The 8,471-nt window shown below is 60.2% G+C and overlaps 1 long non-coding RNA gene and 1 pseudogene across 1 annotated transcript; both read right to left on the bottom strand.

The window, feature by feature from the left end:
- The window catches only part of LOC104911081, a 25,138-nt pseudogene that overhangs the window by 14,516 nt on the left and 2,151 nt on the right, over nucleotides 1-8,471 (bottom strand).
- LOC104911056 lies at nucleotides 7,854-8,471 on the bottom strand. The gene is made up of 4 exons (XR_793596.1): nucleotides 8,404-8,471; nucleotides 8,135-8,287; nucleotides 7,960-8,049; nucleotides 7,854-7,881 (listed from the first exon to the last, which is right to left on the bottom strand). It is a non-coding gene; the product is annotated as an uncharacterized LOC104911056 (long non-coding RNA).

Raw genomic sequence — 8,471 nt, 5'->3', positions numbered from 1 at the left:
GGAGGAATGAAATGCCATTGAAGCATTCCAGTGTTGATCGTGTGCAACACCCAGTGATGGTCTACATGGGACCGATGGAGCATAGGATGGACCTACATCTCACGACCACATGCCTCCAGAAAAACCACTGAGCACTGGCCCATGAAAGAGCACGAACTTTCACCATACACTGATCATTGCTCGTCTTCAATTGTGTCAACATGCATCGCGACGGGAAATTGTTTAAGTGTCGTGATGTTTTGGATCTCTGTATTAGGGAAGGCACACCCTCCAGTTAACTCAATCACTGGATCATGCCGTGAAGGGGTGGAGTGTATGGGAACTATTGAGTCATGGCCTGAATGACTGATTGATCACCTGAGGCAAGCAGTGAGTCAGCTGCAGGAGCACAGGTGAAGGCAATTCAGCGGTGTGACCAGAGGGGGTGGAGCCTGGCTGCACCTCTCCTAGACCCCATGTGAGGGACAGTTGCCACTGGGGTATGATCTGTTTCTGGAGATCCCTCTCTTTGGCGTTTTCTACTGCAAGCTTAGCACATGAGTGAGCATTTCCTTTCTTTTTGCTTGTCTGTTTCCATCACGATAATCTATCTAACTGTAAAACCTGTAAAACACCATCCCAACTATGCCACTCTGCTAAATACACATTTGTTAACTGTACAGTGTGGAAAGAACTGCAAATAGTGTGTAGAGATACATACACTACAGTTATCCTCTGACTTTCTGTAACTGCTTTCTGCCCTTTTCTGTTTTGTATCTCCCCTCGAGTCTGTTTACAGCTCTCTCCCCCATGGCACACTGGGGGCAGGGGCGGAGTGAGCGAACGGCCGGGTGCTGCTCAGCTGCCTGCCGGGTGAAACCACAGCGTGTGGCAGCGTGCCTGCACCTGTGTGCCTGTAGGGAACCCGTGGTCCTTGTTGTCCTTCCACTGCAGCGCAGCAGTCATGGGAGCCATCCCACCTCATCTCTGTCAGCTTTCACACTCTTCTTGTTGTTACCCTCGTGCCCAGAGCCAAACGGGCGCTCTCTGAAATCTGTCTTTGCCCCAGAGCCCCGAGGGACGACTGACAGACTCAGGTACAGAAGCCAAGGCTGGAAGTGACTTTCTGCGGAGATTTGGCTTTTTAATAAAGAAGAGATACTCATTAGGAAAGAGTTATAGAAAATTATTTTTAAAAGTCAATTTGCTGTTGTGTCTCAGTTTCAGGAAGGAGAATGGAGCAGATTGCTGCTGTTCTGTGCAGCAGGCAGGGAAAGGTGACGCTGCCAAGGCCAGGGCTGCCCCTTCTTGGGGACAGAGGTCCCTGTTCCAGCCATGTCCTCATGACCTGCTCACAGCGATGTGCCCAGGGTGCTGACACCAACGTCGTCATATCCTGTGTCCACGGGGGGCTGTGCGGGGGCTTCCCCAGGGTGAGGAGTGGGGGAATGCTCCGGCACAGCCATAGCATCGTCGTAGCCATGTGAGGGGCTGTGCTGGGGCTGGGCAGGGTGATCTGTGACAGACACAGACAAGCAAGTGGTGAGGACACAGCCAGGAGGGGCTTCATGCTCTCACCTCCCCATCAAAGTTGTTTGGCTGCATCTCCTCAGAAGGTTACCCAGTGCCTTTCTGTCCTCACGGTGCACCTTGTGCCTGTGCTCCTACCTGGGGACACCTGGAGGTCGCTCTCATCTACACCGTCCCCACTGTGATCTGACAGTTTTCTCCCTGAGCCCTGGGACAGGGAGCCTGGAGGGGAAGAGAGTTGTAGGGGACATGACAGTGGATGGGGACAGCCCCAGGCACTGATGACCCTCCTGCTCCCACCTGTGTGGCTGGGCACTTCCTGGTAATCAGGCATCAGGCTGTAGTCCAGCTCCTCATACACAACCTCAGAGGCAGCATCCTTGCTGGGTTCTGCAAGGCAGCATGCATGGCACCAGTGCCCGTGGTGTCCATGGTTCTGCCCCGCATTGTGGAACCCCCAGAGTGCTGCCCACCTTGGCACTGGGCCCATGTGCGGTGTGCCAGAACAGCCAGGGCAGCCAGGGCCAGGCACAGCAGCGTCCCCAGGACCACGCACAGCACCGTGAGTGCTGACACACTCCTGGGTGCTGCAGCTGCAGTCATGGGGACAGCGCTGTGGGTGAGAGCTGTGGGGCAGTGATGGGAAGCGTGAGGCCCCATGGGGATCTCATGGCAGCAGTTAGAGGACAGCGAGCACGGACAAAGCCATTTGTTGAGGTGTGTCTGTCCTGGTGGCTGCTACCTGGGGCTGGGCTGGTGGCCTCACTGCTGTCCCCGGTGTCCTCATCACACACGATGTGGGTGATCCCAGTGGTGTCGCATTCCTGCAGCTGCCAGGGCGCCGAGGGGCAGCGCCAGAATGAGCGGGCCCCCTCCTCACAGCTCACCCAGCTCAGCCAGGCGGGCTCTGAGCCCTCTGCAGGGACGGGTTCTTCCAGCCTCCCCCCAGTGCCACATCCCAGATGACGGCAGACGGCAGAGGCCGTGGCAGGGCTGGTGCCATTGGCGCAAACAGGACCCCAGATCCCCTCATGCAGCACCTCCAGGCGCCCACGGCATCTGCTGCTTTCTCCTGTCAGCCGCAGGTCCAGCAGCCCTGCAAGGAGGTCAGGGGATCACTGCACCCCGAGGGCAGTGGTGCTGCTCCCATCCAGAGGCATGGTGGCACTCACCTGAGCACACAACGCCCGCACCACCGCCGCGCTGGCAGCCACGCTGCACTGGGGCCGGGCAGTGCCAGAGAGCATCCTCTGTCCCAGAGCAGCCTCCGGCACCCGGCCACAGCGTCCCAGTGCCAGGCCCAAAGCGCTCAGAGCCAGGTGCGTCCAGGGCCCATCCGCAGCCCAGCTGGCGACAGACGACGGTGGCATCCTGCAGGGTCCAGGTGTCCTGGCAGACGGTGCCCCAGGTGCCCTCGCTGTACACCTCCACCCTGCCAGCACAGCGCCCGGGGCCGCCCACCAGCCTCAGTTGCCGGCTGCCTGTGTGGGAGAGTGTTGGGCTGGGGATGGGGATGGCACCGTTTTGCTCATGGCCCTTCCTTGTGCACCCACCTGAACAGGCGATGACCAACTCCTCAGGAATCTTGCTGGGCTCGCTGGCCATTCCCGAGGTGTTACACTGTGCCAGGAGCTCCTCGGTGCCAACACAGCGCAGCTCCTGCAGCTCCATGGGGCCCAAGCCGTTGTCCGGCGCAGCATAGATTTTCTCAGGCACACCGCAGCCCAGCTGCCGGCACGCCACGGTGGCAGTGCCGTTGTCCCACAGCCCCACAGACACACGGGCCCAGACACCGGGGCGCACGGCCACCTCCAGCCGTCCGTCGCAACGGCTTTCCCCACCGTGGAGCCTCAGGGGCTTGGTGACACCTGCAACAGCCTGGCTGTGCAGTGGGAACAGGCATTGCTCCCCACCTGCTGGAGCTCTCCTTGGTCCCCACACTCACCTGAGCAGTTGACGGCAGCGGTGTGCCCAGTTGGGCAGGCGGGCTGCCCCAGCACCTCCACAGGGCACTCACCCGGGTGCCGCTCATTCCCACTGCACCTGAGAGCATCACGTCGCAGTGTCCCCATCCCTGTCCCAAAATGGCCTGGGGGTGGCAGGGATATGGCAGAGCCACAGCCCAGGTGGCGGCAGAGGACATGGGCGTCAGGCAGGTCCCAGGCAGTGGCACACAGGGGCCCCCACACCCCTTGTGCTTCCACCTCCACTTGCCCAGTGCAATCTGAATCTCCATTCACCAGCCGGAACCCAGTGTAGGCTGCAGCAGAGAGAGGATACTGGGGTTGGTGGAGCGAGGGACCTCCCCCACCTACACCGCACTGCGTGGTGCTGATACAGATCCACAACCCCTGCACTTACGGGAGCAGATGATGGCAGCGGGTTGGGTGCAGTTCTGGATGTCGGGAAGCCTCTGAGTGCAAACGGAGAGGAGGGGCTCGGTGCCGTTGCACTCAAAGGCGCCATGCCAGAAAGGCTCCTCTGTTGCCCCAAAATGTCCAGCCTCCGGTAGGGCCAGTGCTGTACCGCAGCCCAGCTCTCTGCAGACGACCTGGGCGGCCATGAGGTCCACGTGGCCGTGACAGACGCTGACCCAGGCCCGGCCCTGCCGCACCTCCAGCCTCCCTGAGCACTCACTGTCCCCTCCAGCCAGCCGGGAGAACCCTGTCAGGAGAGGTGGGCTGCTGGGCTGGGGGATGTGGGTGATGTGTTCCCCACTGTGCTGCATGTCCCCAGCTCTCACCTTGGCAGACCACAGATGCATTATAAACAACAGGACTATTGTAGGGACCCCAATGCTTAATGTTACAGTCCCAGATGGCCTTCTCGTTTCCGTCGCAGTTGATATAGACCAACATTATGGTATTGTGGTCTTCTGATAATTGTGAGGTAACCTTGGTGTGAGCAGCCGAGCCGCAGCCCAGCTGCTGGCACACCACCTCAGCATCATCCATGTTCCAGGCATCGTCATACACCGTTCCCCAGCGTCCCCGCAGCTTCACCTCCACTCTCCCCTTGCACGGTCCCTCACCGTCCACCAGCCGCAGCTCCAGCGCCTCTGCTCCAGCATTAGAGATTGGTCTCAGCTCTGCACAGGAGGTCCTGGCACTCTGCTCCAATCCCAGATACACCAACTCACCTGAGCAGATCACCCCAACATCCCATTCATGGCCACAGAAGTGCTTCCCCCAACCCAAATGAGAGCAGTCCTGCAGGGTGGACTCAGTGCCGTCACAAAAGTATGGATGCAGCCAGATGCGTCCCTTGCCTTGCCCAAATGGGGCATTTGGGGACGTATGGGCTACTGTGCCACAGCCCAGCTGCCGGCACACGACGCCAGCTTCTCGCGTGTCCCAGTGTATGTCGTAGCTGCAGACGGAGCCCCATTCGCCCTCGTGCTTCACCTCCACCCTACCGGCACAGCGCCCACCGCCATCCACCAGCCGCAGCTCCTCGCTGCCTGTGGGCACCCCAGGGAGGTGGCTGAGCCTGGGGTTGCCCGTCCCATGGCTGCAACCCTGCCCCTCTGCTTCCCTCTCGTCCCACGGCCACCCAACTGCCCCACGACTCACCCATGCAGAGCTGCACGCAGAATAGAAGCCCCAGCACCCCGGCAGACATCATCATGCACCACACGCACAGCCTGCAGCTCAGGATGGGGAGGGGGAGATATAGGCAGCAGCCCCTGCTGGCAGGAGCCAATGGGGATGGCGAGGTGCGGTGGGAGCCGTTATCAGCAGGGTTATCAGCCGCCTGCCGGGTCCCAGCCTCCAATAACCTGCTTCGTGCCCAAATATGAGGCTTGTCTCTGCTTCTGGCGTCACGCAGCCCCACCACGGGGCTCACTGCCTGTGTGTCACCAAGGGGAGTCAGCCTGCCTGGGTGCTGCATGTCTCTGGGGTGAGGATGGCCTGTGACCATTTAGTGCGAGTCCCAGCAAGGACAGGAGTGCCCCCAAACCGGGTCTCTGCACCCTGGAGCCCAGCCCATGATTGCAGAGTTCTGGAGCTGCCTTTGTGGTTCTGCAGGTAGCAGTAGTTAGAATAAGTTTCATGTGCTGATCAGTAGATAGGCTGGAGGGCCATCCCCGGCCCCTCGCAACACTGCCTGCACTGGGACACGTGCAGCCCCATGCCCTCCCTGCAGCACAGGCAGGAGGGAATGTTATCCATCACATGGGGACCCAGTGTCAACACCAACCACATGTAGCTGCTGTTCCACCTGCACAGAAGCAATACATTTCATAAGGCGATGCTTTTCTACTCGAGCCTGCAGCATCTGGGCTCTCCTGCTTTGCTATCGCCGCTGCAGGAGCAGACACAGGGACAGCTGCAGACTGCTGCAGTCCCAGGGCTGTGTGGCTGCTGCGAGGACAGCACAGAAACCCCAACTCTGCAGTGGAAGGAAGGCTGCAGGCTGAGCTGTCCCTGCCCGTGTCCCCGCGTGCAGCCCGGTGCTGGGGAAGGAGGAAGTGTGCGATGGGTGCGCGGGCGCTTTCAAAAGCGAAACCCTGCCTGTCCACAGGGCTGGGACGTGGGGCAGCGCCCGGCCCCGCTGCAGGGTCACTGCGTGGCGGCATGGCTTGGTGGGCACCGGGGGCTCCTGGGAACACGGCTGCAGGGCCAGGCTCCTGCTGAGGGTGTGGGGATGCAACAGGACGGGGATGCCAGCAGCAACATACGGGATGGAGATGCCGACAGCACCCGGGCGTCGCTTCCGCCGCACTTGTGGTACAGAGCTGCGGCCCTGCCCTGCTCTTACGACAGCACCAGCACGGCCTCCCAGCAGGCCGCAGCAATGCCCAAGAGGCAGCAGGGCTCGGCAGGGCCGGGCATACAGCTCTGCCAGCAGCACCAGGCGGCACTGCAGCACGGCTCCGGGCCCAGCTGAGAGACCCCAGCGGGAAGGCCTGGCCTGCGCGGGAGGGACCAGCGCTGCCAGCCAGGAGGCCGCCATTCCTCCTGGCAGCGGCACACTGCAGTGGCACGGAGCTGATGGGGCAGGACAGCCCGTTCCCGGACTTTCACTGAAACCCCAGGGACGGCTGCTCCGCACCTTCCATCGGAACATACATCAGGGATGGGAATCCTGACCTCAGCCCCTGCGGGTCCTTACAGACTGCGGTAACAGACAAGTGCAGGAGGTGGCTCAGACCCCTGGCCCGATGTCTCTTGTGTCAGAGGGAGCTCTTTCACGTGTGTGCTCTTCCCTCTGCCAACGGACGTGTCCTCAGAAGTGGAGATCCTGCCAGCAAGCGCAGGGTGGGAGCCAGCTTACTCAGCTTTGCTTCTCCGAACGTGTGTGAAAAGGCTGCAAATGTGTGTAGAGATACATACACTACAGTTATCCTCTGACTTTCTGTAACTGCTTTCTGCCCTTTTCTGTTTGTATCTCCCCTCGAGTCTGTTTACAGCTCTCTCCCCCATGGCACACTGGGGGCAGGGGCGGAGTGAGCGAACGGCCGGGTGCTGCTCAGCTGCCTGCCGGGTGAAACCACAGCGTGTGGCAGCGTGCCTGCACCTGTGTGCCTGTGGGGACCCGTGGTCCTTGTTGTCCTTCCACTGCAGCGCAGCAGTCATGGGAGCCATCCCACCTCATCTCTGTCAGCTTTCACACTCTTCTTGTTGTTACCCTCCGTGCCCAGAGCCAAACGGGCGCTCTCTGAAATCTGTCTTTGCCCCAGAGCCCCGAGGGACGACTGACAGACTCAGGTACAGAAGCCAAGGCTGGAAGTGAGTTTCTGCGGAGATTTGGCTTTTTAGTAAAGAAGAGATACTCATTAGGAAAGAGTTACAGAAAATTATTTTTAAAAGTCAATTTGCTGTTGTGTCTCAGTTTCAGGAAGGAGAATGGAGCAGATTGCTGCTGTTCTGTGCAGCAGGCAGGGAGAGGTGACGCTGCCAAGGCCAGGGCTGCCCCTTCTTGGGGACAGAGGTCCCTGTTCCAGCCATGTCCTCATGACCTGCTCACAGCGATGTGCCCAGGGTGCTGACACCAATGTCGTCATATCCTGTGTCCACAGGGGGCTGTGCGGGGGCTTCCCCGGGGTGAGGAGTGGGGGAATCGTCCGGCACAGCCATAGCATCATCGTAGCCATGTGAGGGGCTGTGCTTGGGCTGGGCAAGGGGATCTGTGACAGACACAGACAAGCAAGTGGTGAGGACACAGCCAGGAGGGGCTTCATGCTCTCACCTCCCCATCAAAGTTGTTTGGCTACATCTCCTCAGAAGGTTACCCAGTGCCTTTCTGTCCTCACAGTGCACCTCTGTGCCTGTGTCCCTACCTGGGGAGACCTGGAGGTCGCTCTCATCTACACCGTCCCCACTGTGATCTGACACAATACCTTTCTCCCTGAGCCCTGGGAAAGGGAGCCTGGAGGCAAGGAAGTGCGTTGGGGACATGACAGTGGATGGGGACAGCTCCAGGCCCCAGGTACCCTCCTGCTCCCACCTGTCTGGCTGGGCACCTCCTGGTAATCAGGCATCAGGCGGTAGTCCAGCTCCTCATACACAACCTCAGAGGCAGCATCCTTGCTGGGTTCTGCAAGGCAGCATGCATGGCACCGGTGTCCCCAGTGTCTCCAAGGTTCTGCCCCGCATTGTGGAACCCCCAGAGTGCTGCCCACCTTGGCACTGGGCCCATGTGCGGTGTGCCAGAACAGCCAGGGCAGCCAGGGCCAGGCACAGCAGCATCCCCAGGACCACGCACAGCACTGTGAGTGCTGACACACTCCTGGGTGCTGCAGCTGCAGTCATGGGGACAGCGCTGTGGGTGAGAGCTGTGGGGCAGTGATGGGAAGCATGAGGCCCCATGGGGATCTCATGGCAGCAGTTAGAGGACAGCAAGCACGGACAAAGCCATTTGTTGAGGTGTGTCTGTCCTGGTGGCTGCTACCTGGGGCTGGGCTGGTGGCCTCACTGCTGTCCCCGGTGTCCTCATCACACACGATGTGGGTGATCCCA

This window comes from Meleagris gallopavo, chromosome 5 (assembly GCF_000146605.3).
Source record: "Meleagris gallopavo isolate NT-WF06-2002-E0010 breed Aviagen turkey brand Nicholas breeding stock chromosome 5, Turkey_5.1, whole genome shotgun sequence".
In the NCBI taxonomy this organism is placed as follows: domain Eukaryota; kingdom Metazoa; phylum Chordata; class Aves; order Galliformes; family Phasianidae; genus Meleagris; species Meleagris gallopavo.
This window is presented reverse-complemented; position numbering and strand designations above follow the sequence as displayed.